Source organism: Equus caballus, chromosome 8 (genome assembly GCF_041296265.1).
Source record: "Equus caballus isolate H_3958 breed thoroughbred chromosome 8, TB-T2T, whole genome shotgun sequence".
Lineage (NCBI taxonomy): Eukaryota > Metazoa > Chordata > Mammalia > Perissodactyla > Equidae > Equus > Equus caballus.
Genome location: NC_091691.1, coordinates 73,087,294 through 73,114,424, shown reverse-complemented (window position 1 = coordinate 73,114,424; position 27,131 = coordinate 73,087,294). Strand labels below are relative to the sequence as shown.

The following is a 27,131-nucleotide window of genomic DNA, read 5'->3' as shown; positions in this document are numbered from 1 at the left end:
AAGGTGAGTCTGTCTGGGGAAGGAAGGCATGTATATGTGCACTTTGTGTGTGCCCGTAAATACACGCACTTGCAATAGGACTGATTCTTGCCTTGCAGAGAGATCCAAACCAATCCAGCACGATGCGCCTCACTTTATAAGTTACCCTCTTTCTCTTGTCCAACTGCTGGGCAATTCCCTTTGGGTTTAACACATCCCGGGAGAATGCCCATTCTGGCTGTCTTTCTTTCCTTTTAATTCTAATATCCCCTTGCTCCCCAATAAGGGTTTGAAATATATCCACCATGTTTTTAACACAGATCCTGCTCTATCTGCATATGCCTCCATTAACCAAAATCAATCTCAAGAGTCCTGGGGGTGAGATCCATTTCGTTCCAGATAGCCGTGCCAACTTCCACTGCTTCCAATAGTATTTCCAACCTATCGAGAGCACTTGGCGAGCCAAACATTTCCACATGGTTTACCCACATTAATTAATTTAGCCTCATGCCACCACGGCGAGATAGGAGAGTGCAACTAGGGTGCATAGGTAGAGTTTAGAGGAACACTGGAGGGGAGAGGGTCCCTGTGAACAGGGGTAGGGGAGGTCCTCATGGAGCAGATGCTTCCCTCCCCTCCAAATGAGTGGTTTTCTTTTTCTTGGATGAAATCTGCACCACTCAGCAGGAGAACCTTCATGAAGCAGAAGCAACACAGGCCTTGTGATGCCATTTCTGCACTGTCTTCATGATTGTTTGGGGGCAAAAACCTCCTTCATGAATGTGCTGGGGGCAGCCGGCTCAGTCTGATGCTGGCTCCCAAGGACTGAATCAGGTGAATTGAAGAAGGATGCTGCCTGCCAGGCTGCAGGGTGTGTGGGAGGGAGGGAGGCTGGGAGGGAGAGAAGAGGCTGGAGGCTGCCACCAACTGCATACCTGGTTCCACGCCAGGAAATGTGTGAGAGTCTTTCGTGGTCCTAATCCTCACGGCAATCCTGCTATGTACTTGATACTATTTTCTTTTTACAGAAGGGGAAACTGAGGCTCTGCCCGGCTTTAAAGTCTTTGCTGTTTCCTGTATAAGCAGAGTCTCTCACATGGAAGGAAGTGGAGAGGACCCTGTTTCTAGCCCCAACCCTGTGACTTTGGGTAATTCACTTAATGACCCAGTGCTTCAGTTTAGTTAATAGTTAAATGGAAAGATAGTTTAGTGCAGTGGCAAAAGTGTGAGGTTTGAAATTAGATTGCCTTGTGTTCTAGAACTTTCTATGACGCACCTTTTTTTTTTAAATCTGTAATACCTACCTTATAGAGTTATTGATGAAATGAGATATTACATATAAAGTGCTTAGCACAGTGCCAGCCACATTGTTAAATGCTAACTAAATGTTAACTGTCATTAATTCCTCATAGAGACATTGTGGAGATCATTTTTTCAGCTCATTTTTAATGAGATCATGCTTTTTGCATAACGTTATGTTGAGTACACAAAAGATATGAAAACACATTGAAAGAGTGTAAAGCATACTGTTATTTTTATAATGCAAGAAAGTAGTTTAAAAACGTGGTTGTGCAAGTAGGTAAAATTGTTGAGTAGATGGTTGAATAAATGAAGTGGTCTGATTTTGGAGTGATTAAATTCAGAAAGCTTTCATGGAAGACTAAAAGTTTGGGCAACGTTTGGAAAGAGGAAACAGTTATATTTTGGAGAAAGAAGCATTCATTTCTGGAGGGTGGTAAAATCTCACACAGGTGGGAGGAAGTCATGTGTGTCTATGTGTGTGTGTCTGGGTATGTGTGTGTCTGTGTGCGTGTGTGTGTATGGCACGGAGAGGGATGAGTGGTTGCCTGGAAGGAGCCTGTTCTGATGGGGTGTGACCATTGCTAAGGGCGGTGGAGTGGCGGTAGTGGTGAGCCATGAGGTCCATGTGTGTGAGTCTGACTGTCATAGTGAGACTTAGGCTGTAGAGTTCTTGGCATGTTTCCTAGATTTCCAGAATTTAGGGCTAGAAGACGTCTGTCTCAGTTTCCAGTCTGTCAGGCTAGTAAATATTATCCCAAGTTTTTCAAGGAAGAGACTAGTAAGGTGCCAAGATTTGTGGGGACCTGGTGTCACCAACCCACTCTCCCTGGTCTCCCCCTCTGTCCTGACTCCTTCTGTTAGCAGAGGCAATAATCAATTCAGAAGACAGAGGAAAGGAGGGTGTCGGGGGGGGGAGGGGAGGGACAAGCGGCAACTTGCAAAGAAAGCTTGGTGGACAAGCCATGAAGCTAGTGGAGACAGCCTGCAGTACTATTTTCTGACAGGAGGAGGCCATGGATTCTTCAAATGCTGCTTCCTCTCTCCCCATGCCCTGGTTCCCTTGAACGTCGTATGGAATGTCCAATATCCTGTGACATATCTTCTACTTAAATCCCCTATTGCTAGAGTGCTGCTCCGAATACTCTGTATCCTTGTGCCCTCTAGCCTGGTACCCTGTGCTTGAGTTGCCTGTACTGTCTGTACCTCGGTGCTTCTCAAAGCTCTGCTCTGGTAGTGAATAATCCACGTCATATGCATTAACCATTCTCTCTGCCTCCTAATGTCTCGACTCTGTGTTCTAAACCCTGCATCCATGCAGTCTATTCTATCAGTGTCCCATGCCCTGTGTCATTCAAATCACATTTTTAAAAAGTCAAGAGCACCGAACACTTCATTTGTTGAGGGACTCCTGCAGGTGCCTTTCTTGCTGCCCGATGCTTCTCCACTGGTCAGTCATAGTTCCAGAAATTTTTTATCGAAGGAGCTTAGGGACAACAGTCTGGCTGGAAGGGGGCAGTGTTAATGTCTTAAAGTTGCATGTTCATAACAAGCCCATAGTTTTTACTTAGCTCGAGTGCCAAAGATCAATAAAAAGAGCGAAGTTTTCTTCATCCCTTACGTAAGATTAAGGAAATACCTAGTCACCATATAGAAGAACATCATTCTTAGGATTTTATTGTTATTAACAGTATTATTCTTCGGGATGGCTGGGGACTGGTGTTGGAGATGATAGGAGGGCTAAACCCCATCTACCTCCCAGCCAGCTTTTGTTGCTGCTGCTGGCATGGTGCCCACTGGTGGCTTCTGTTCTATATCCCACTATTTGGTACGGTCATCACTAGCCACGTGAAGCTGTTGAGCACTTGAAATATGGCTAATCCAATCTGAGATGTGCTGCAAATGTAAAATACACACCGAATTCCAAAGACTTGGTACAAAACAAAAGGTAAAACATATCATTAATAATTTTTAATTTTGACTGCATGTCCAAATGATACTAATTTGGTTATATCAGGCTAAATTAAGTGAATTCTTAAAATTAATTGGACTTGTTACTTTTTACTTATTAAATGTAATATGCTTACTTTTTTTCCCCCAAAATTTAAAATTACGTACGTGACACATACTGATGGCTTACATTACATTTCTATTGGACAGTGCTGGTCTAGAATCCTGGATCTTTAGTTGTTTGGCAATGCAGTTTCCAAGGGTCCCTTTGGACTCTGTCAGATTGGAGAACAGATCTGGGGAGCATCTGATTTATTACCAACAGTCACTCAAAGGAAGAGCTTCACCTGATCACCCGCCTACTCTGTTCCTAGCGCTCACAAGGAATGATGCTCGCGGTAACATTCAAGGTCACAGAGGTTGAGAATCGGCAACTCAGACCTGTGGGAGCTAGGATTTGAGCCTTGCCCTGTTGCACCACCGTCTACTGGGCCTCCCTGCCCCCTACTAGGCCATAGCACTTTGCCTCCTCTTGCTAGAGAGAGCCAGACGGAGGAGGCCAGGGGTCAAGTGCTGCCCCTTCCCGCTCTCAAACGCCTGTTTCTCTTGGCCGTGTAAGGCCTTCAGAGCTGGTAGGAACACAACATGGTGTGTTTTGGCTGTGAAGCAGAGCCCTGGGGACCATGCTCCCGCCTTCCAGTCTCGGGCAGCATGCTTGGTGACCGCGGGGAATCAACCTCCTGCCTCTGCTTCCCAAGATGTAGGCTGGGAACGGGGCGCCCAGCTTCATGGGAGAGCTCTGTTTACGGTGCTCTGCCTCCAGCTGGAAAGGAAACGGGTTCTGTCTGATATCCTGATGTGTGGAGTAGGCAACAGCACATCAGAATATTTAGACGTGCAGACAGTTGGCTGAAGGTTTATTTACTGTACAGGCATTTATAGACTCGTAGATTGGGATGGGAAGGAGGAGAGAGATTGAAAGATTACCTAGTGTCATCTTCTCATTTTACATGTCAAACAAATGGAAACGGAAAGGTTAAATGTCTGCCCCAACTCGCCAGCAAGAAGGTGGAAAATGCCACACTGGGTCAGCTCCTCTTGGTCAGCAGCCTGCCCCCCAACATGTAAGAGAGGCATTGGTGCTGACTGTTCTTGACCCCAGTGGTCACCGTACACGCATTACTGCCCCTGCCGGGGATGTGGAGATTCTAGACTCTCTTCCTGTGGTGCCTGGCTGTTGCCAGCTGCTGCAAAGATTTCAATCAAGCACTTCCTTTGGCCCCAAAGACTCTGCACCTTCCCCAGGTCTCCCACTGCCTGAGACTTGAAGCTTGGCAATCTGGCGGCTCTACTGCTGAGCAGCGGGAGGGCTGGTCTGGGTCACTGCTGTGGAGTTCATAAAGTGTCTTTGGCCCTCCCAGCGGCATTCTTGTGCAGATGCCTTCTTGTGGGTGCCTCTTTTGGTGGAGGAAAGCAATCAGGTAAAATGGCCTTGCTACTCAAGTGTTCTCCGTGGCTCAGAACAGCACGTGTGAGCTTGGTAGAAATGCAGAACCTCAGGCACCTCCACAGACTTGCAGAATGAGAATCCACATTTCCACAAGATTGCTAGGGAATTTGCATGCCCATTACAGTTTGGAGAAGCCCTGGCTTGGAGTATTAGTGACTTCATGCCTTTGCCACACTTGGGGTATTTGCATATCAAAAGGGTAAGGAGAGAATGTGGAACATTTAATTCAAAAAGTACACCTCCAATGGGAGTGAGAGGGGCAGAGTTAAGAGCTCAGTGTCTGACTCTGATACTTAGGTCTGTGTGTTCAGGGGTGGGGAGGGTGTTGGACAGTGTGAGAGCTCAGGCTCTGGAGCCTGATTGCTGAGGTTCAAATACTGGCTCAGTCACTTTCGTCAAGAATGTGATCTTAGTTGGTTAGGAGACCTTAGGCAACCCGTCTCAGTTTTCTCATCTGCAAAATGGGGATAATGGTATTACTACACCGTGGGGTTGTCATTAGGATGAAATGGTTTAACTCTTGCCAAGCCCTTAGAACAGCACCTTAGCACACTGTAAGCACTCAATCAAAGTCAGCTTTTATTCTGGTTGTTTTTCATGCATGAAGCTGCCCCTCATGGCCGGGTGAGAGAGGCTGCTGCCTGCAGGGTGTGGCATTCCTATTTCAGGGATCACTGCATGGATGACAGGTGCACCCTTCCATTCCAGAGCTCTGGGCTTGGGATCTCTAGGGTGCCAAGACATATGGGGAAGGAGGGCCCCACTTGGCTTCCTGCACGGCGAGCTCTGCACACACACGTGAGCTCCTGCGATTGCCCAGTCCTCTGGCGGTTTCCAGAAAACAAAACCGATTCACCTCCAGGGAGTCCTCGCTCTGTTCTGTTTGAAAATAAACATGCAATCGTTTTATGATGTGAATTATAGTCCAATAGGAAATGAACGAAGAGCATTCAACTTCTTCAGGATGGGCCATTTCATAGCTGGAGGGAGTCTGGGCCTATGAGTTCATGCAAAAAACAATGTCATGAGCAGCTGTGATCTGAGGCAGAGACAGCCGGTGCCCACGATGAACATCTCTACCTCGGTTATCCAGGGAAGTGCCAAGTTTTGGTGGAAAGAATTAAATTGAGACTCAGGAGCCCTGGGTTTCCATCGGCTGGACTTTGGGTGAGTCAGGTTCTCTCCCTCTGCCCTTGGCCACTCAGCTACAAAACAAGAGGGCAGAACCTAAAGATCCCCCGGGGATTGCTGGAGTCTCCTGTGCTCTGAAACGAACCATCCCAGCAGCTGACGGGTCACAGTTAGATACTCAGCAACTTGACAGGAAGATGAACCATGGTAACCACTTTCTTTTCTAACAAAAGGCAAACCTCGAGGAAGGCTGGTGCTGCTGGGGTCTGAAGGAGCGCTCATACTCAGACACGGGAAATTTGCAATCCCTTAAGAACTCCCAGCCCCTCTTTCCTCAATAGCATCTCCCGCCTCCCCACCCTGCCTCGGTCTTGCCACTTCCCCTTCTTCGGCAAGTTAACCAAATTCTCTCTTCGTGGACAGTTCAATGGAAAGTTAGTCTGAAACGACAGTATATCATATTTCATGAATTTAATAGTGTTTTCATGATTTTACAAAGTGCCTCCACCAGACACTCGCAGCTGGAGGCGGCTCAGCGGGAGGCTGAAGCCCTGCATCTGGGTTTTTCAACTCTTGCCAAAATCCATTGAATTTGATCCGGAATGACTATGAATCTTTGGAATGTACAGTCCCTTTTCTCTTGCCTTATCCAAATAAAAAAAGGGGAGGGCTGAGGGTGGTGTGGGGAAATGTCCTATGAGAATTCCATATGGAAACACTAAACGTGCATTATAAAGGATTTCCTACAAACAAAATCACGGTCAGAGAGGTTGGACTCGCACCCTGTTGAAAACAAAGGGCTCTTGTGTGTGTGTGTTTGTGTGCACTTTAAAACATGTACATATATTCATTCGGGGTGCCCTTGCAGCCCCCCTTTCTCTCTTTGGCTAATGCTCTCCCTTTCCATCTCCCCCGCCCCCAAAACTAGCCCCAAACTCCTAACAAGAGCAAACTTTAATCGTTCTGCTCAGTAAATCCCCTACAAATAAATATCCAGAGTAACTTCAAACGCGCTTAATTGGAAGCACATGGGAAGAACTTCACAGTCCTGGCCGAGGCTGCGGAGTTGTAATTTAATGTTATGATCTGCCATAAATATGCGCCATAATAAGCGGAGTTTAGGTTTCCCTTCTGTGTATCGAAAAACTGCAGGTTCGAGTTTTGCACGTTCTTTTTTCTCTTTCGCTCTGCTTTTGTTCAGTCATCAAACTTCACATTTAACATCCCGCCCCCCCATCGACCCCAAATGAAAAAAGACAACCACAATCTAAACAAACCTTCCTGTCCCTTTAACCTCTCCCCGCAACTCCCTTGCTCCAAACCATGCATGACTGTCCTGTCTTTCCCTCTGCTGTAAAAGAATTACGGTTTCGGGTTTATAGGGTTTCAAAGAATGTGTTCAATCACCAGAATGGGAGAAATGAGGCTAAACCACCTCTGGGCCCTCTAATGGTTTTATCATAGAATTAAAGCTGGAATGGGCTGGGAGGAATTTGAGAGGTCATGAAGTCCATCTTCCTGCCTCCACGCTGCTTTATCTACAGCATTGAGGTCCATGGCTATCCACGTTTTCCTCAGAGATCACCCAGAGAGGAATTTCTAGAAAATCCTCTAGCAACTGAAGCCCACCTCCAAGTTACAATATGGAAAGTCTTTCACAGTTCCTATAGAAGTCACATGATTTAAGGCCATTTATCCTCATCCCATCCTTGGGGGATGGAAGACTTTTAGATGTTTTCCTTTGGGATGACTTCATTGGGGAGAATGCCTCCAGCCAAGTGGACGGGGAAACTCTTTCTGGTTTCAAAGTGAGGGAACTCAATGCCAAGTTCCTTGTACAAGGAGTTGCTGAATATCAGGCTTAGAAGGGCCCTCAGTGGTCATCCAATCCAACTGTCCCTGAAGAGCTGGGGTCCCCTCAATAGTGCCCCTGACTGGCTGAAGTCTAGCATGGGCCAAGGTCCTCCCAAGCCCACCATCTCCCCAGCCAGTTCCCTCTACTTTCAGAGAGCCCTAGTGATCAGAAATCTGTTGAGTCCAGAACCACGCTCTTGTTCCTAGCTTTTGCTGGTCCCCATTTTATTTTCTGGAGCTCTGTAGAAGAATTCAAATCCCTCTGAATGACAGTCATTGATTATCATATTCAAATTATATGTATTTCATGTAATTATCACATCCATATCATATTCATCCCAACTTTTCCCTTTCCAAAGATTAAAAAAGGCTCAATCCAGCTTTTTCAATGACCACTCCACCATACCCCCAAACCCCCCTCTCCCCCTGACTCCCCGGCCATTCAATGTATCCCTTAGGCCACTCAGCAGAATCTACCTATGAAAGGGGATATTTCTGCCATTTGTTCCTATTGTCTAGAATGGCTGTGAGGATTGCAAAGAGATGGACGTTTGTTCCTTCTGCATGTTGTCTTCAGCACTGACACAGTACTAGCATTGGCAGGTGAGAGTGGAGACCATCTCCCACAGCTTCTCATCTTCACTATCTGTACCTGCTTTTCCTAGCTGTGTGGCCCTAGGCCAGCCACTTCACCTCTCTGGGGATTGATTTCTTTCTCTGGGAAATCAGAGAGCTGGATTAAAGGACTTCCAAGATCCCCTCTAGTTCAACAGACTCACAAGGGCAGGTGTGGATGCCAGCTGGAGCCGAGGCCCTGGAAGCTTCTATATCTCAGATACTACTGCCCTCTGCTCATCAATTGGTTGTATTCTTAGAACGTTAGAGCTGGCGTGGTCCCAGTTCATTCATTCCTTCAACTGATATTTTTCGAGTAGCTATTATGTGCTGTTTTAGACACTGGAGATATATCAAGTTAAGAAAATAGACACAAATTCCTTATTTTTATTGAATCTATATTCTAGGGAGGTGAGATATAAGTAAATTATATATCATGCTAGGAAGTGATAATTACTATGAAGGAAATAAGATAAAGGAGGGGGTTACAATTTAAATAGGTCAGGGATCACCTCACTGGAAGGTATCACTTGAGTGAGAAGTGAAGGTCAAAGGAACAAGAAGGTGGAATGGCTGAAGTCAAGAGCAAGAAGAAGACGGGAGGGGATGGTGTCGGGGGTGGGGGTGGGGGGAGCTTGACTGTCATGGAGATGAGATGTCATGGGGGGGGTGTTAGTAGAGGATGACATGAATGAACTTACACTGGCCACCTAGACTGGCCGTTTCATTCTAATGATAAGGAAAGGGCCCAGAGAGGTAAAATGACTTGTCCATAGCCTATTTTTGACAGCACCAAGAAAAGAACACAGATCTTCCTGTTTCCAGTCTGTGCATCTCTCACTAAGGAAGGTCGGTTGCTTTTGATCTCAGTATTCCAGCATTTAACATTTTCCAGGGCATTTTCATAAACATCATTGTGTTCTACATTCAGAAACCTGCTGTCTGATTCTCAGCGCCAGATTACAGAAGCAAACCAAGCTTGTCATACACCAAGCTTGGTGTGTACATATAGACATTAAGGGATTTTCTGAAATTTACACAGCACCAGAGCTGGATCCCACGGCTTTTCATGCCCAGGGCACTGCTTCAGAGTTGCAGAACTCTCCTTTCAAAAATAAGGCCTTACATTCTCCTCCCCAAGGCTCCTCACAGCAACTCACCTCCTTGGCTAATCAGCTGGTGATTTTCTGAACACTTTCCATTCACATCCAGCTTCTGAAAGATCAAGCCTCATTACCTGTGCTCCCCCACACTCTCCAGAGTCACGTGATGGGAGGAGCAGTCCTGGAATGGGGGGAAATTTCTGAACCTAAATTGGCATGTGGAGCCAAGGGAAGAGTGCAGCTGGGTGTTCATTAGCTGCCTTCAATCTCACATATTGAAAGCTGGAAAGAATGTGTGGTAATTAATAAGCTCTCAGGAGCCTGACGGAGCAGATATGGGTGAGAGGAGGCATGAGGTCTTGTTAAGGTACAACAGATCTGGCCTCCTCTTAAACTCATCTAGCCTGTGGGACAAGCACTCTTTCTGCCTGAAGTTGTAAAAAGGCAACACCACTTTAAAAATCATCATTGACAAAATCTTAAAAATGACGGGATGGCTATGTGACTCTGTTTCTTTGTGGCTCTGGCTCTGTGATTCTGGATCTGTGCTGTCCAATCCTGGTAACCACTAGCCACATGGAGCTAGTCCAAGTGGAAATGGGCTGTGGTGTAAAATACACACTGGCATTTCAAGGACTTACTATGAGAACAAGAATGTAAAATATCTCATTAATAATCTTTTATAAGGATTAGATGTTGAAGTAATATTTTGCATATGTTAACCTAAAATATTATTAAGATTAATTTTGGCTATTTCTTTTTACAATTTTACTGGGACTACCATAGAATTGAAATTTAAAATTACACACATGGCTTGCATTCAACAGTATGCTGGAAGTGGCTCAGGAGAGCCAATTGTGTATCTTTCTTCCCAGCTCTGTGTTTAGGTTGGTTGCTTGAAATCAGCCATAGTGGAAGTTTTTACACCATGGAAATTGGCAAGTGCTACAGATTGGTACAGATTAGGGCTTTTTTTTTTTTTTTTTTTTTTGACAGATGGTTTACCAACACACCACTCCTCACACTGTATTTCTCACTCATTCTATTCTAGATGTTTTGTTTCCCAAGATTTCTTTCCTGGATGTGCAGATTGAGAGTGCAGTTTTGTGTGTTTTCTTCTGTCTTCATCCCCTAGCACTTGCATTGTTTCATTTATTTATTTATTCGTTCATCCACAGTCATTGAGTAAGTACTATGTGTAAGAAGGTACTGTTCTAGACCATGAGATTTACTATAAACAAATCACAATCCTGCTCTTGTGGCACTCAGGATCTAGTGGGAGTGACAGCTGTGATAGAACAGAGGTTGGGGTAAACTACTGTGGCCGTGGTAAAGATGGGGTGCAATGAATAGGACAACCTGCACAGCCTGGACAGGGGTGAGTAGCAGGCACAGGAAAGTCTTCAGAGAGGAAGGGCTTAGCTGGGTCTTTAAGGATGAATAGGAGTTTGTCAGAAAAGGAGCTGGGAAAGATCATTCCAGGTAGAATGGAGTTGCCAGGTAGCTTGGGGTTGCCACAGCATGGGAGACAGGAAAGTGGAGTGATGTTAGAGAAGCCTGGAAGAGGATTTTGGAACATAACAAGGAAGGCTTTGTATAACTTGCTAAAAAGCCTTACTTACATATTTTCTCTTCTTCTTCCTTCTCCCCTTCCCAATGTCTCGTCCCAATACTGGAAAATTAGAACGTAGAGTATCTAACCTTTAAAGCCTTATCTATCAGGCTTAGGAATTTCATGCAGGAGACCGTGGTTTGGATGCCAGCCCTTGGTGGGTGGCGAGGAAATCAGACTGGACACTCCTCCCAAGGGCCAGGAGGAAGACGGCCTTGGAAACTCCATGTGTGGAGCTTGGGGGCTCCATTTTATGATTTGGAGTGTCCCTAAGGGGGGAGGAAATTCCCAGGGTTATGTCTCACGGGAGAGGCGGAGTGGTGAGGAAATAAGATCTCTGCCTGTTGTTGCCAAGAGTAGGCTGGGAGCGGCACGCTGATGTTACAGCAAAGGGAGGTAGAAAGAGTACATGGCCAGAGGCTCACTGTGAGACCTGGGAAAATCCGCCCTTCTCTGCACCTCAGTTTCCTCATCTCTAAAACGAGCAAGTTGGACTAAATTCGATGTGTTTCAATGTTTATTATATTTGTTGATTATTTTACGTTTTATCTTCTTAAGTTTTAAACATGTGACTAGAAAAGTTTCTATTTCTCATAAAATAAGCCTTAAACAAGTTTATTTTTTATTGATGTGGCTTTGATCAGTATGACAAATGGAAAAATAAAAGCTTTCTCATCTCTGTACTTGACACTCTTGTTCTGATATGACTGACGATACTAAGACCTAAAGTGCAGAATTTCTAAACCAGGAGCACGGGGGTTTGCTAGTATCTCTGGTTCAATATCACTTCAGTCCATTCTGAGATCAAGGATTGTGCTTTTTAGATGCTGGAGGTGGAGGCTTAGCTGCCTGGATCAAATGCCCATGGTGAACCCACCTTTCATCATCCCTCTGTGGCTGGGGGGTTCTTGCTGCTTGAGAAATCAGTGGGCCAAGAGCAAAGGTTTTCTGAATTGGATGGCGTCTTGCACGTTCTATTTGACCATTTTCCTTTTCATCTGTAGCTCACTCTTCAGGCCACTGTCCACCTCTGTCAGAAAGTGCTGCTAAATGACAGCTTTTGTCTTGCTTTTTTTTTTTTTTTTTTTTCTGTCCTGGAACCACCAGTGGCTTCTTGGGACAGACAGAGCACAGAGCACACACTTCCACTGGGTGAGTGAGGCTCTCCGGAGCTGGCCTCCACTTCATTTTTCCAGCTTTGCTTTTCTGTATCTATCCTCCAAACTGCCCCCAAGACTCCTCCTTCTGCTCACCTTGATGACTTGATCACCTACACCCACCACAGCTCTAGAGACACCTCCAGTTTCCTTTCTGCCACCTCAAGTCCTTCAATACTCTGAAAGTTCCCTCTTCTCTGTGAAGGTTCTCATTAGTCTCTAGCCTGGACACCCTCTGAGTGTCTACAAGCACTTGCTGGGGGGCCTCTCTTAGTCCCTCCTATCTGTACCTTGTCTTCTAAAACAGGTACTACCTCTGGGAGGGCAGGGATTCTGTAGGTGGAGGAGCAGGATGTGATGGCCGCCCTCCCGCAAATGGGCCACATGACACTGGGTTATTTCAGCTCTTTGGCAACCTTAACTGCTTTGTCCATAAGATGGGGATAATATTGCCTATCCTCCTTCACCAAGACTTTTTGAGAATCAAATTGGACAACAGATAATAGGAGTTGAAGGGCTTAGTAAACAACCACGGAGTAGGTGGAACTGGGGTGCCCCTGCAGCCTCTTGCACTTTTGGTACCCTTCCGTGAGTGCTTGCTGATGGATTGATTAAGCGTCACAACAGTGGTTCCAGTGATGTTCCCCTCAAGCTATTCTCTAACAAACATATAAGCTGGAAAAATTGGGCATGGACCTGTTGGGAACTGAGCATGCTTAGTTAAAAAAAAGAAGGAAAGACGTGGGGTGGTGGACAGACATGGTGATAGCTGTTTGCAAACAATTTAAAGGCTGTCAAGTGGCAGAATGATCAACTCACTCTGCTTGGAGCTGGAGAGAATGTCCACATCCTTTCCCCCCCCCAAGGCTCTGGACTCCATCCATCGTCCTGATGGGCCTCCTTGCCTCTCTGCTGTGACAAAGGAAGGCAGCTGTCTTTCTCAACTTGCCTCTTCCTCCCATCTGCCCTGCAGAACGGCCCCAGCTCCTGCCTCCTTCCCGGCCTGGTGCTGCCTAATTATCCCCTCTCCTCTGCCTTTAATCTCTCTCTAGCAGCAATTTTCTCTTGACCTCCAAATTTCCTGCTTCTCTCATCTTGAAAGTCAGTTCCTTGCCCATTGTTCCCCTTAAAGTACAGACTTTAGTCTCTTTCCTTCCTCCACCACTTTTTTTGTTGTTTTGGGTTTTTTTCACAGAGGAAGATTCACCCTGAGTCATCTGATTCCTCCCAGCCAAGACCCCTGACACATGAGCAAACTCAGCGAAGTCACCTGGTAGTTGACCTTCCAGATGCCAGCAGACACAAGAGCAAGGCCATCCTCATAAGCCAGTCCCCAGCCAATCTTTAGTTTATGAGATAAATAAATTGTTTTTTAAGCCTCTAAGTTTAGGGTGGTTTCTTATGCAGCACTAGCTAACTGATATACTCCCTGTGAAAGAAGTAGACCAGAAATGGCAGTTATTCCCATTTTATAGGTGAGGAGTCAGAGGCTTGATGAGCCAAAGCTTCAGTTCCTGATTCAATGCCATTTCCACAAGAACAGCAGTTTTCAATAATTGGTTGGTCACCGAGTCCTTTCTTCAAACAAAATTGTAAGGAGTCCCAATATGGAAAACCACTTGAAAGAGCACTCTTTCCATTGGGGCTGGCACAGGGCCTAGAGCCCAATACCTTTCTTCCTCCTTGGCTCTTCTCTGCATGGTAGCCCCTGAGGGGACTCCTAGAGGAACACAGTTGGATAACCACTACACTTACATCATCACTCATCTGCTCCCAAAATATACATAGAGTAGGTACCGTATGCTGAAGGTGGGCCTTGAGATAGTTGGTGGCATTCAGGGAAAGCAGAATGTGTGGCTTATGGTCTCAGTCTAGTGGGGGAAAAACAGGTCAACAAGTCTGAAATAATGACAAACAACATAAAAGTGGTGACATGTAAGCCAGTGATGAGATTTGTGGTAGAAGTTCTATGTCCTAAGGGTGTGGTTGAGATGGTAGTGGTTGATTGGGAATAGTCAGAAAAGAGGTCATGGAAAAAGAAGACCTAAAATCAGGACAAGATTTTAAGGGGTAAAGGAGAAAGAGAAGAGGCTTCTAGGGAGGAGAATGGCATGGTCCAAGGGAATGGAGGAGAATCATTATTTTGTGGGAAAGATCAGGAGATTAGGCCCACAGGGTTAAAGAGGCTTCTGGGCCTTGGAAGGGAGTGAGCTAACCATGAAAGTGGACGTGAGCTGCCACCACGTGGGACAATATCAGAGGGGTCCTTTAAGTGCATGTTCTCCATGAAGACTACCCTGGTTCCTTCCCAAAGCCTAGTTTATCATTTGTCTGAACTCCATGTCCTGCATTAAGTGTCTCTTGACTTTTCTCCTCCACCAGAGTGCATGTTCTTGGATAGCGGAGCTGGTTTCCTCCTTTCTTTATGTCATCCTTGCAGTTGGACGTGTAAGAGAGTCTGACATGTGTACATTGACTGAACGATGAGCCTCGCTGTGACAGGTTCCTGTAACTCACGGCATTGGGATCACAGTTCCTCTCCTCGACTCCTGCCATTTAGGGAGGTCCTGAAGATTATTCTGACCCCAACACCCTGTCTAGCATTTTGGCTTGGAAATGTGGTGCTAACAGATGGCCAATTGCAGTTAGCAGCTTTCCAGTCTAAGGCCTCTGAGTTTTAAGGGATGGCAAAGGGGCCCATGAGTCATTAATGACAGGTTGTGGAGACATTATGGAAGGTATGTTGGTTTTAAAACAGATTCACAAGTTCTTTGCCACTCCTTCCATCAAAAAGGGAGTTCGATTCCCTTCCTCTTGATATGGGCTGGCATTAGTGACTTGCTTTTTACAAATATAAAATAAATGATACTGCATGACTTTTGAAGCCTGCTCATAAAAGGTAATACAGCTTCTACCTGGCTCTCTGTAGCTTTGGAATTATGCCTTTGGAGCCCTGAGCCAACATGTGTATTAACCATGTTTTCTATTTTCTATATTTTGATGCTTTGACACTTGGCACCTTGCTGACCCTGGAGGGATTGCCTCTCCCAGGATTAGCCACTTTCTAGGGATAGCAAACAACTCACCTGGGAGTGCATTTTTTATATGCAAACTAACCAATACAGAACCCATATGTCCAACTGCCCCCTTTATTGGGCTCTCACATTCTGGGCCACAATCCACCTGCCCTAATCAACCCAGGGCCAGGTCTCATAAAACTAGGGACAGCCCCTATGTTCCAGAGTCTGCTGAAATTATTTAAACTAGCCAATCCTAAAGCTGTGTACTCTGCCTCACCCATTCCTTCTCAGATAAATACAATAAAGGCTTTTGGCTACATTCCACCCCTCTCCCAGCCCCTGACCAACGCTGGTGCTTCCCCAGATGGCTCCCCATGGCATGGCATGCCCCCTCCTCTTGGGATCTGTAAATATAACAAACTGTCTTTTCAATGGCAATTGTCTCCTGACCTGTTGGCCTCACTATACTGAATAACAATAAAACCTACATTTTAAGACATCATGTAAGATATCTGGATACCCTGAAGCTGCCATGCTAATGGGACTATGTGAAGAGAGGACAGAGAGAGAGGGGGAGATGCCGGAGGAGCCTTAGATGTTGCAGCCCCCTCAGCCTAGCTGCCAGATATGTGAGGGAGCCTTTGAGAAGACCCTTCCTGCAGCCACCTTCTGACTGCAACCTCATGGAAGATCCCAGGCAAGAACCGCCAGTCAACCCTTAGAACCATGAGGGATAATCATAGCAAATGACTCTCATTTTGTCACACTAAGTTTGGATGATTTGTTACAGAGACATAGGTACCTGAAACAGGAGGGATGATCCAAGTTATGGTTCTGCTAATTTCTTCCTTTTGACTGCCAAATCGCCATTTATGCCTTTTTAGGATCATTTAACACCTGAAATTTGAAATTTCCCCAGTTCTAGCAAGACTTTGTAGACTGCTTGTACTGCCTACCCAGAGGACCAGTAATGTCCCTCCTGTATCACCTGGTGCAGTGTCCAAAGAAAACTATTTAGAAATATTTCTAGGGGCGCTAGGATGAAATTCAGAGCTAAGCATGGCCAATCAGAAAAAAAAAAAAAAAAAAGGAGGGAGAAAAAAAGAAAACAAGACAAACTAGGCTTTCAAAGAAAATTGAAGATCTGGAGAGCCTTCAACTATTTTGATTTATATTTAAACATTTCTCGAGATTGAAGCCTTGATTAGCCCAGTCCTCTCAGGTTCTGCCTCAGTGCTGATTTATGGGAAGGCCAGGCCAGAGCAAAATGAAAGCAAAATGAGGTATTCTTTAAAGTTACCTTGGAGCACTTGAAGGAGGGCACAAGTGCTAACATGGAGATTAAAAAGGAGGTGATGAGATGTGCTTCTGAGCCCCTAGATCTGTGGATGCCTGGCAGTGCGGGGAGGGGAGCCTGTGAAGGATGGGCTACAATCTCTGCAGGTGAAACCCTGCAGGACGCTTTGTTTGGCTTGGCTTGCCTTACACTGCGCTCTCCATCAAAAGGTGCATCTGAGAGCCTGGGCTGGCATTTTGATTTAGTGACGCTTCCATCACCAACTGGAAGGCATAAACTTCTAACATGGAGAGAATGATAGGGGTGTGGAGGGAGGGGTCTGGCTGGAGGTGGCTGTGATAGTAGAATCCAGACTCACAGTGCCTCGGGGGCTGAATAGTCTTTAGACCAAGCAAGAGGAGCTCCTGATCCAGCTCCCTACTCTGACTCTCCTCCAGCCACGCCTTCCACATGGGCAAGAAACCCATGAGACCAAGAAGATGTGCTCACTTGGAGCCCACTGTCCTCTTCTAGACTTCACCATGAGTTCCTGGGATCTGTAATTCTCTGACCAAATGTCCCCAAGCCCACTTCCAGGGGTACATGGGCCTCCCCCTTGGTGCATCATTCTGAGGACAGACCACACTGGTGCTATGCACATCCCAAGACTTGAGGGATGGCCAAGTGGTGGCTATTTACAGGAGGCTGTGGAGGGGCTTGGACACATAGTCTGGGATGTTCACGTGCATGTGCACAAGGCCCTCAAAATGTGGGATGGAGACAAAGATGGGAAAAGAAGAGACACATAGGCCAGAGGCTGGAATGTACACATCCCCAGACCTTCAGCTTCAGTACAGAAAGCTGAGAATTCTAAATTCAAACTTGGCTTCCCAGGTTGATATAAAGATATATATATCAATAGAGGAGGAGGGAGCATATTGTTTTCTTTTTGAGGAAGATTAGCCCTGAGCTAACTACTGCCAGTCCTCTTTTTGCTGAGGAAGCCCGGCCCTGAGCTAATATCTCTGCCCATCTTCCTCTACTTTCTATGTGGGACGCCTACCACAGCATGACATGCCAAGTGGTGCCATGTGCGCACCGGGATCTGAACCGGCGATCCCTGGGCTGCCGAGAAGCAGAACGTGTGAAGTTAACCGCTGCGCCACTGGGCCGGCCCCGGGAGCATATTGTTTCTGACATTTGTTATCTTGATTTATAACTCTGGCATATGCAGCCATATGGCTCCTGTGGGCCTCCATATGTACTCTTGCCCCGGGCCTGCAAATGTTAGGAGCTGGTCTGTGCAAAGGGCAGAGGCAGAGTGTGCCGTTGGTCTGTTGTGTCAGCAGGAGTGATCTCAGCCTTTCTCCAGGCTTCTCCTTTGAGAGTGGGATGGTATTGCTTTCAACTTAGCTTCTCTCGAAAACCTGCTCAGCTCATGAGCCAGCAATGGCAGTTCTTATCTACAGAAAGAGCCCTGAGGACATGGAAAATTCTGGACCCAAACTGTTGTTCTAAACCGGACTCCCACCATTATCCTCTTCCCCTCCATGAACCTTCTGTGTGGTAGCATAAACTTTTTCACTGTTCTTTCCTACTCCCCTTCACCCTACACACATACACTCACACACAAACACATACACACACACATACCCCGAGTGAGCAGGTTCCTGCCTCTCAAGTTCTTCATGACACTTATTCTGTCTCAAGTATGTTTCCTCCGCTTTCCCATCCATCCAGATCCTACTCATTTTTAAAGATCTAGTTCAAGTTGAACTTAAACTTTGTTTACTCATTCATTCTTTCAATGACTAATTGAACTCAGTCGTTCAATGACTAATCAGTGAAACCCTGGCATGTACCAATTCCTGGATTACGGCCATGAAGACATATTTTCTTCTACTCCAACTCACCCTGATCTTGATTTTCCTAATTTCTACTTCATATAACCTCCTTACTACTAAATTTTAACAAAATTTCAATTTTGCTCTCCAAATTTTCTTAGTTGCAGATTTTGTATCTAAAACTAGATGACATGTTTCTTGTGAGTAGGAATGCTCTGTTGGGCTACTTTCATACTCCAGTTGTTGGCCAACAGAGTTTAATGGTATAGAGTGATATGCGGTAAAGACCCACTGATTAAGTGATGGGCAGAATGATGGAGGGAACAAACTGATTTGCAGCCAAATCCCCTCCTGCATAAAGGAATTTGCAAAGAGCTCAGGTGGTCCAGCTTCTATTCTCTCCTTGGCATTTTTTTATCATTCCATTGGAGTATTTCTAATCCATTATGCATCTATCATGGCTGAATTTATTTCAACCCTTCTAAACATATTGATATTTTGGCTTGAAGTCTTAATCAGAATGATTTCTTTGTTACAAATTTGAGTTTTTATTTGTAATTTATAACAAATTACTCTTATAGACAAGCATATGTTGAAATAAATAGGTTTGGTCATTTGTTATTCCTTATTATTTCCGTATGACTTTGGTTTGTTTTTCTAACATCTCTTCTAGTAGGTCTGAAATCCCTGTTTCTATCTTTTTTCTTTAAGGAAATGCTTTGCATTTTAGAACGATGGTTCTCACCTGGGGTCCTTGGGTCAGTACCATCAGCATCACCTGGAAACTTGTTAGAAATGCAATTACTAGAACTCAGCCCAGATCTGTTATTTGAACAAGCCCTCCATGTGATTCTGATGCATGCTAAAGTTTGAGAACCACTCTATTAGTTGAAAGAACATTGAGCTGGCAGTGTAGACCCTGAATTTTGGCTCTGGCTCTTTATTAAAAGGCTATGTGACTCATTCTAAGTCTCACTTCCCTCATGCCAGTTTTTCTGTCTGTCTTGATATCTTTGGGGATAAAGAAGGACCACCCTCCTTTTAGCTTTTTGACTTGCAACATGGTGAAAATCACAATGATATTTACTTCACAAGGTTGTTCTAAAGATCAAATAATTCACTGCATGCATATCCTTACAGGATTCTTTTTCAAATCTCTCAGAATTCTCAAGGGAGCCCATGTTCTTATTATTTTACACTGGATTGCACAATCAAGAAATCTGGGTTTCTGCCATATGTAGGTGTTATGGCCCCTTGGGGAATGCACAAACACTTTCCCATACAGTGTATTTGAAGTATCTGAATAAATGGTATATGTGATGGACAATAAACTCAGAAAAAGAGGCACCTTCTAAGAGCTGGAGTGGTCACACAGAGAAGGCTGCATATCAAAGATGGGTTTTGAGTTGGGACTTAAAGATAGGCTAGGGAGAGATGGATAGTGGGGAAGGGCACACCTACTCATCCCATGTAGGTGAATGCTAGGATTAGATACACAGACTGAAATGGGGGTGCAGAAGGAGACAGTGAGTTGACCAATTATTGGCAGTTGGGTGTTGTTGATGGACATAGTGGAAGAAAGTTTGAAAAGAGTGTTGGGGCCAGGTATAGAGGGTCTTTATGGTAGGCAATGGACTATGGAAACTCCAAGTGAGAAAACTAGCACAAGGTGTTGCTGGTCATGTTTTAGATTTCTCTAAAGTCAGTGGGATATTCTCTTGGTGATGTGTTGAGGGCTTCTGATCACATGCTTTCAGGAAAGAAGAGGGAAGTCTGAGGCCTGAACCCTTGAAACCCATCTCAGGAACTGCCTTGGCTGGCTCAATGGAGCCAGTCTAACTGCGTATGTGTTAATTAACTCTTAACAGCTTTGAAGACTAGCTTCACCACAAAGTTTCAGATACCCCAGAGGAAAGGCAGCAAGTTCATCATAGCGGTAGTTCTCAATCCTGGCTACATATTAGAACCACTGGAGAGTTTTAAAAAAATCTATATCTGGACATTACTCCAGAGATTTTGATTTAATTAGTGGAGGAGGCGGGGTCCATGCATGGCTATGTTTTAAAAGCTCCCCAGATGATTCTGACGTGCAGCCAAGGTTGCGAACTGCTGCCCCTGGAGGGTCCAGCAGATATAATTGTAGGTCTTAGATAAAGTTCAACCAATGTCAACAACTTGTATCACTTTCTGCCCAACCAGGAAATGTTTCTGCTGTTTCAGATGTCAGTTGTCTCTGATTTTTGGTGGCTCTTCAAATAATGGAGCAGATTGCCATGGTCTTGGCAGGCTGGGGAGCCTGGCAGGCATGAGTGATCTTCGCTGGCATATTAGAAAATATGGACCCAGGAAAGACAACGTAAGGTGTGGGCCCCATCGAGTAGAAAGAACTCTTAGTGCGGGCATCTGAACACTTCTGCATAATGCCCAGCAAGGAGTTAGGAACTAAAGATCAGGACCATAACTGTAAAAACATTGTCTGATTTCTTAGACTTTATAACCCTCACTCATCTTTTATACTCCCTTCTAGCCCCATAGAAACTACCAGTAAAACTTTGGAATTGAAAAAGGACAGCAAGCTTGTTATCAGAGTCTGAAAGGAAACATGGAGGGCTTTGTGGCATAGTGTCTTGGTGGGAGGGAACCCCCGGGCCAGGCCTGGGTATGGACAGCTTTCAAGAGAAAAGAAAGCAGGGATGCCAGGAAAGAAAGCCAGCTGGGAGCAGGAGTCCCTGTGGCTCCATCGTATTTAAAAGTGTAACTAACCCAATACCCAGCACACAGAATTTATTAAACAAATGTTTGTCAAATTGACTTGTGTTCTAGTTCTGGGCTCCATTCCTTCTGGGTTGTGTATCCTTGAGTATGTTCTTTATTTGTCGAATGTCCCACTTCCTCCTCTGTAAAGTGGGGTAAATCATATCCTAACTTCTGGTCTTCAGGAATTGTCCCAAAGGCACAGACAAATGAATTGATAAACTCTAAGGAGTCTAGGATTAGAGCTTAAAGTGGCATGCCTTTGATGACATGTTGTTTCCCCTAAGTCTCAAGTTTTAGCTTAAAAATTCACATACAACGTGGTTTCATTCATTCACCTAAATTTTACTGAGTGTCTACTATGTGCCTGGCACTATTCTATGCATTTGGAACTCAATGAAGAACAACAACAATAAAAAAGACCCTAGTCTCATGTTGCTTCCATTCTAGTGGCGAGAGACACAATAAACTCTGGAATTTATATGTTCGTTTAGTATAGAAACAAGAAAACCTTATTTACAACTTCAAGTTCCTTAACACCCTCTCTGCTCTTGTTCATGGTCTTGGTGTCAAATGATGCTCAAGGAGGAAGTGCCCGGTCCAGGCCCCTGGCTTTCTGCGCTACACTGCTGAAGGCACGTGGTCCCAAATGGGAGAGGTCAGAACAGGACTGTTGTGAGGATCAAAGAAATTGATGGAAGTCACACCACTTGAAGCCTTCAACACACTATGTAAATGATGAAATGTAAAGGTAATGTAAAGGATGTAAATATAAAGGATGACTATGATTTTTAAGACTTTTATAATTCCAAGTTACTAATGTACTGTATGCCATAATATGGTGGACTCAGTGCTTGTAAGCTATGAATTCTCTAAATTGTTGTCTTACTCTCATGTCACTCTCAGGTACATGTAGGTACATGTAGGCATGGATGGTCTTAGAGTGGGATGCTCAGGCAGTCAGCTTTGGGAGATGCAAGGAAGAACCTCTGCTGTGATGCTTTAGAATCCATCATTTAGGTGAGGTGCCAACGATATAATCCAAGAAGGGCTTGATTTCAAGGTGGGGGCAGTGAGGGTTGGAGGAGACTGCAGATGGGGTCTTTAAGAACATGTAAGATGTCACGGAATTTTGGGACCACAGGGTTACCATGGAATTTTAGAGCCAAAGGTTTAGACTCTGGGCTACCAGAGTGGTTAAGTGACAGGTTCAAGATCACACAGCTACTAAGGATTGTTGCTGGGTCGAGAACAGAGGGCTGTGCTCTTTCTATAATTCCTCTCTGTTAAGAGATGCTAACCACACACCAGCCCATATCAATCCCTCACCAGCTGGTCCTCCTCAATGGGACACATTTGCTATAAGATGAAAGAAACTTTTTCCTGCTTATCTGGAACAAATGGATACAGTTCCAATTCTTTCTTCATTCTTGACAACTCTATAATTTAGCACAGAGAAGAACAGGGAGAAAGAATCAAAGAATTTTGCAGTTTTAAAGGCCATTGCAGGGCTTTTAGTCAAATTCTCTTGATTAAGGGTAGAGGTGGGTGGGCTGCACACTGAAGCCAGAAGAAGGAATGTGACTGTCTCAGGTCACATAGCTGGTTAGTTGATGACAGGGACGGGAAGCCAGGAACTCCCGACTTCTAGCCCAGGGCTCTGTCTCCCACCATCATTTAGAGTTGATATTGGTGTGGATCAGCACTCTTTGCAGACAGATTATTTAATAAACCAGATTATTTTACCATAATGCCATGCACATTTCACAGTAAATCAGGTCCATTGTCCCTCCAGCATCCCTAATTACCCACATGTAGCCAGCAAGGGTGAACTTTCCTCTTGAAATCCCTATTTTATAGAATATTGAATTCCCAGATATCTTGTGAGATGGCTAACACTGGTCAGGGATGAGATATGAAGTCTGGATTAAATATACCTTGAGTTGCTTTTCATAGCATCTGATCCCTAAATCTTGAATTTTATTTTATAAGGAAGAAGCTCATTGTGTATTCTAAAGGAATAAGAAAGTGTAGAATTGGTACATTAATGGATCATTTAGACTAGAGTGGTTCGTTCAAGGTTAAGAGATGATTTTTCTTCAAATAGGGGGGCATTTGAGAGCATTTACAGGCTGTCGGTAAGGACCCAGTGGAGAGGGAGGTATAAACACAAGAGAGGGGAAGGGTGGATCATTGAGAGAGTGAAGTCCCTGAGAGCTGGTGGGGTGGATTGGATTTGGGCAGGAAGAGGGTACTTCAGACTGGAAGTAAGGGTGGGTGAAGATGGAAATAAACAGAAGATTGAAGGTGTGTGTTAAAACGCACTTAGGATGAGAGAAGGGGTCACTGGGGGTGCAATTGAAGCCTGATGTCCTCCTAACTAATGAAATGTTGGAAGTACAATTTAGGCTGGGATAAATGCCCAAAGTTTAGGGAGAAATGGGATAGGCGGGCATTTCCTCTCACTCCCATCAACCTCATTTAAATCCTACTCAGACTCTGGAAGTGCTCTCAGGCCATGCCAGCTTACAATAAATTCCTCTTCTTTTACTGCATCCAGCATTTACCACCAATTGCATAACATTCAGAATATTACCATCAACAGCCCCGTATTACTCTCATCTTGTCCAAGACCTGTACAGCTTACATCTCTGTGTCAGTCAGAGTAGGTTAGGTTGTGCTGCAGTAACAACCCCTCAAATCTGTGTGTATTAAAATAACCTAGGTTTATTTCTTGCTCATACTAAATGTCTGACATGATCTGTTGGAGGTGGGGGTTGGATTCTGCTCAATGTTGTCTTTGAGGGACGCAGGCTGACAAAACAGCTGCCTTGTTGAAGTACCTGGTCCTTGTGCCAAAGATAAAAGAAAGCTTTGTGAAGTCTTGCCTCAGCAATTAGATGTTCTGGCTTGGAAGTGACAGGACACTTCTGCTCACAACTCATTGGTCAGAAACATTCTTGTGGCACCACCCACCACAATGAGCAGGAGGTGTAATCATAACATGTGCCTTGAATGGGGAAGGATCATAAAGATTTAGCCAACTGTACTAATGACTGCCATACTCCTCTAGTCAGACAGCACACTCTCTGAAGGCAAGGCCGGACAGGGCCTCCTGCTTCTCTGGCACAGGTGCCATATTGAGCAGCCACAGCCCCAGGCACAAGACAGCAATGTACTGGCTACACCCATAGAGCTCACCAGCTAGGCACAGCCCTGTAGCCACAGGCCACAAAGCTCCTGGGGCAGACCAGGCAGGGACGGGGTGAGGCAAGGCCTTGTTGAGGGTGGCAGTGGAAGTGAAGGATCACAGGGACATAAGGAACAAGTAGTAAGACACAGAAAGGAGGCTGCTCATAGTGATTGGGGTACTGATGCTGCCATCTTGAGTGGTCCAGTCCCCCAGTGCAGGGAATATCCATGAGTATCTGGATGAATGGATAAGGACAGCTCAACACTCACGCTGGCTGGATAGCAGTGAATTAAGCGTAAGAACACTGGAAAGACCAGCCTGGGTCAAAACCTGTGATATTGAGTGGCAGTTGTGAGACACCATGGCTGCCCTTTCCCACATCTTCATGGTCTTCTCCTGAAGTCCTGGGGTGGGTCTTGTTTTCATGAAATGACCTGCACTTGCTTTTTTTTGTTTTGTTTTACCATTTATTATAGCCCTCCTGTTGAGGTAACTGACCTTTTTGACTTTGAACCCAACACTCTCCAATGCAGTGGTCAACAAAGTTGGAGGCCCAGAGAGGCAGGGGGCTGGCTCCAGGCAGGGCAGCTAATGACTAGGAGTGCTGCCCCCACCACATCCCCCCTGTGCCACACACTCACCCGGCTAATCCCCAGACGGGGGTTAACTTTTTTAGAAATAGAGTGAAAATCACCTCAGGCTTATGAACTTAAGGGATATTCTGACTCCTTCTCAAGTTTTAAGGCATCCTAGTTATTGAATTAGAGAAGCTTCTCTCTGTTTAGGGGCAATAGCTCAAAACGAGCTGACAGATCTGGGTTCTCCAGCCAGCTTGCTCTCTCAGCCGGGGTCCCTTTAAGATGTGAGAATTTGGAGATAGGGAGGTCAAATGCAGGCCAGTGGAAGTTTCCACACTCCGTGTGTCTGGGCCAGCGTCTCTGTCTATCTCTGCCTGGGAAGGGTGGGCCCTGTTCCCACACGCCTGAGATTTATGACTTCAGTCTGGGAGGGGGACGTTGGCCTTTACTTCTTGGCATGAACAATGGTAAACAAAGCTACGAAGAGAATTTGGAAGAAGTACCCCTCAGTCTGTGTCAGGCTAACTCTCTGGTCCTTCCTCTCCTTGTGAGTTGTACACACACACACACACATACATGCTATGTGCACACATGCTCAGCTGTAAAATGAGATGGAGCGATAGAATGGTTCACTTCTAGATCTCTTCAAATACTCACCGAAATAAATCACCAGACTCCCACGGATCACATAAGGTGGCAACCTTAGTTGTCATTTGAAAATACCTTACACACACACACGCACACACACATTTTGAAAACCTTTCACCTTGTCCCCGAGCCCTTACCAGCACCTCTCACCAACCTGACCTTCTGTGCAAAGCTGCTGGTGCTCTCTGGCGGCACTGCCCTGTGCTTATCTGTTAGTGCAGATCTACTCTTCCGCCCCCGAGAGTCCTCCCTGAGTCCTCTGAAATATCGAGAGGCAAAAGCTGTAAGTAGTGAAGGTTCAGGGAAATTAAACAGGAGCCAAAGACCAGCAACCAACTGGCTGGAGCCTTAATTGTCGGTGGAGGGACAGTCACAAGGAAGGAAGTCTGGCCGGGTCAAGGAGGCAACGATGTGGATGTGTGAGGTGTATGTGGTATATGTGTGTAGGTGAGCTGTGTGTGTGTATGTGTGTGTGCGGTGTATGTGTGTGGCGTGTGTGTGTGTTGTGTGGTATGGGTGTATGTATGTGTGGTCTATATGTGTGTGGCATATGTGTGTGATGCGTGTGTGGTGTATGTGTGTGTGGTGTATGTGGTGTGTGTATGTGTAGTCTATATGTGTGTAGTGTGTGTGTGTGGTATGTGTGTATGTTTGATGTATGTGTATGTGTAGGGGGGTATGTATGTGTGTGTTGTATGTATGTATGTTTTGGGTGCATGTGGTGTGTTTGTGTGTGTGTGTATCTGTGTGTGTGTGTGTGAGAGGTGAGAGCAGGGAGAGGGCTGGCACCAGCTTTCTATTTAGAGGGTTTAAAAATGTTCCCATTTACACGTTTTCGGGGGTCTGGTCAAGGTTCCATGCTTATGGGAGAATTACCCGCCTTTTTCCATTGAAGGCAGCATGTCATAGTGGTTAAGACACAGCTCTGGAATCAGACTATCTGAATCTAAATCCTGGCCCTTCTACTTCTACCTGTGTGACGTGGGCAAACTCCTTCACTTCTCTAAGCCTGTTTCCTTGTCTATAAAATGGGCATGATTAGAAAATTGACCTTAGAGAGTTGAGACTGCTGAGTGCCTAGTACGGGCTGGAGGTCCAAAGTCACTATTATTGTTCCTTGATTTCTACCTGAACTGATGTTTGAGTTATTCTGCGTTCTTATTTCCTCATCTGAAATAATGCATAAACCATCTAGAGTTCTTACTTCTGCGACTGAAATGACCCGCACCTACTTCGGTTCCTTAAGGAAGTGGAACACCAACTGCCACCACGCTGCCACTGCAGCGAAGGGCGCATCTCCCCTGACCTCATCTCCCCGCCTGACACCCAGTGCCTGAGGCTTTAAATGGAGACAGAGCTGGAGCTGAGGCATCGGGGTAAGGGGGTGAGGCGACTTTCTTCTTGGAGTCAGGGCTGGCTGGGTGATTTGTAGCAACAGAGTGACCCTCAGAAGGCAGGACAGCCCTCAGGTTTAATTGCGTTCCTCCCAGTGTCTAGAAGGGCGCTCTGCCTGTGGAGAGCAGGTCAGGGTGCACTGATACAGCCCTGGAGAGAAACTGGAATTGTGTGTGGTGCAGCGGAGGACATCTTGGACAAAGTGTTGGCAGG

The 27,131-nt window shown here is 45.5% G+C and overlaps 1 protein-coding gene across 1 annotated transcript in view; it reads right to left on the bottom strand.

Annotated features, from left to right (window-relative positions):
• Nucleotides 1-27,131, bottom strand: part of SLC14A2 (solute carrier family 14 member 2) — a 193,554-nt gene that overhangs the window by 88,974 nt on the left and 77,449 nt on the right. The gene's annotated exons all lie outside the window — the stretch shown is intronic.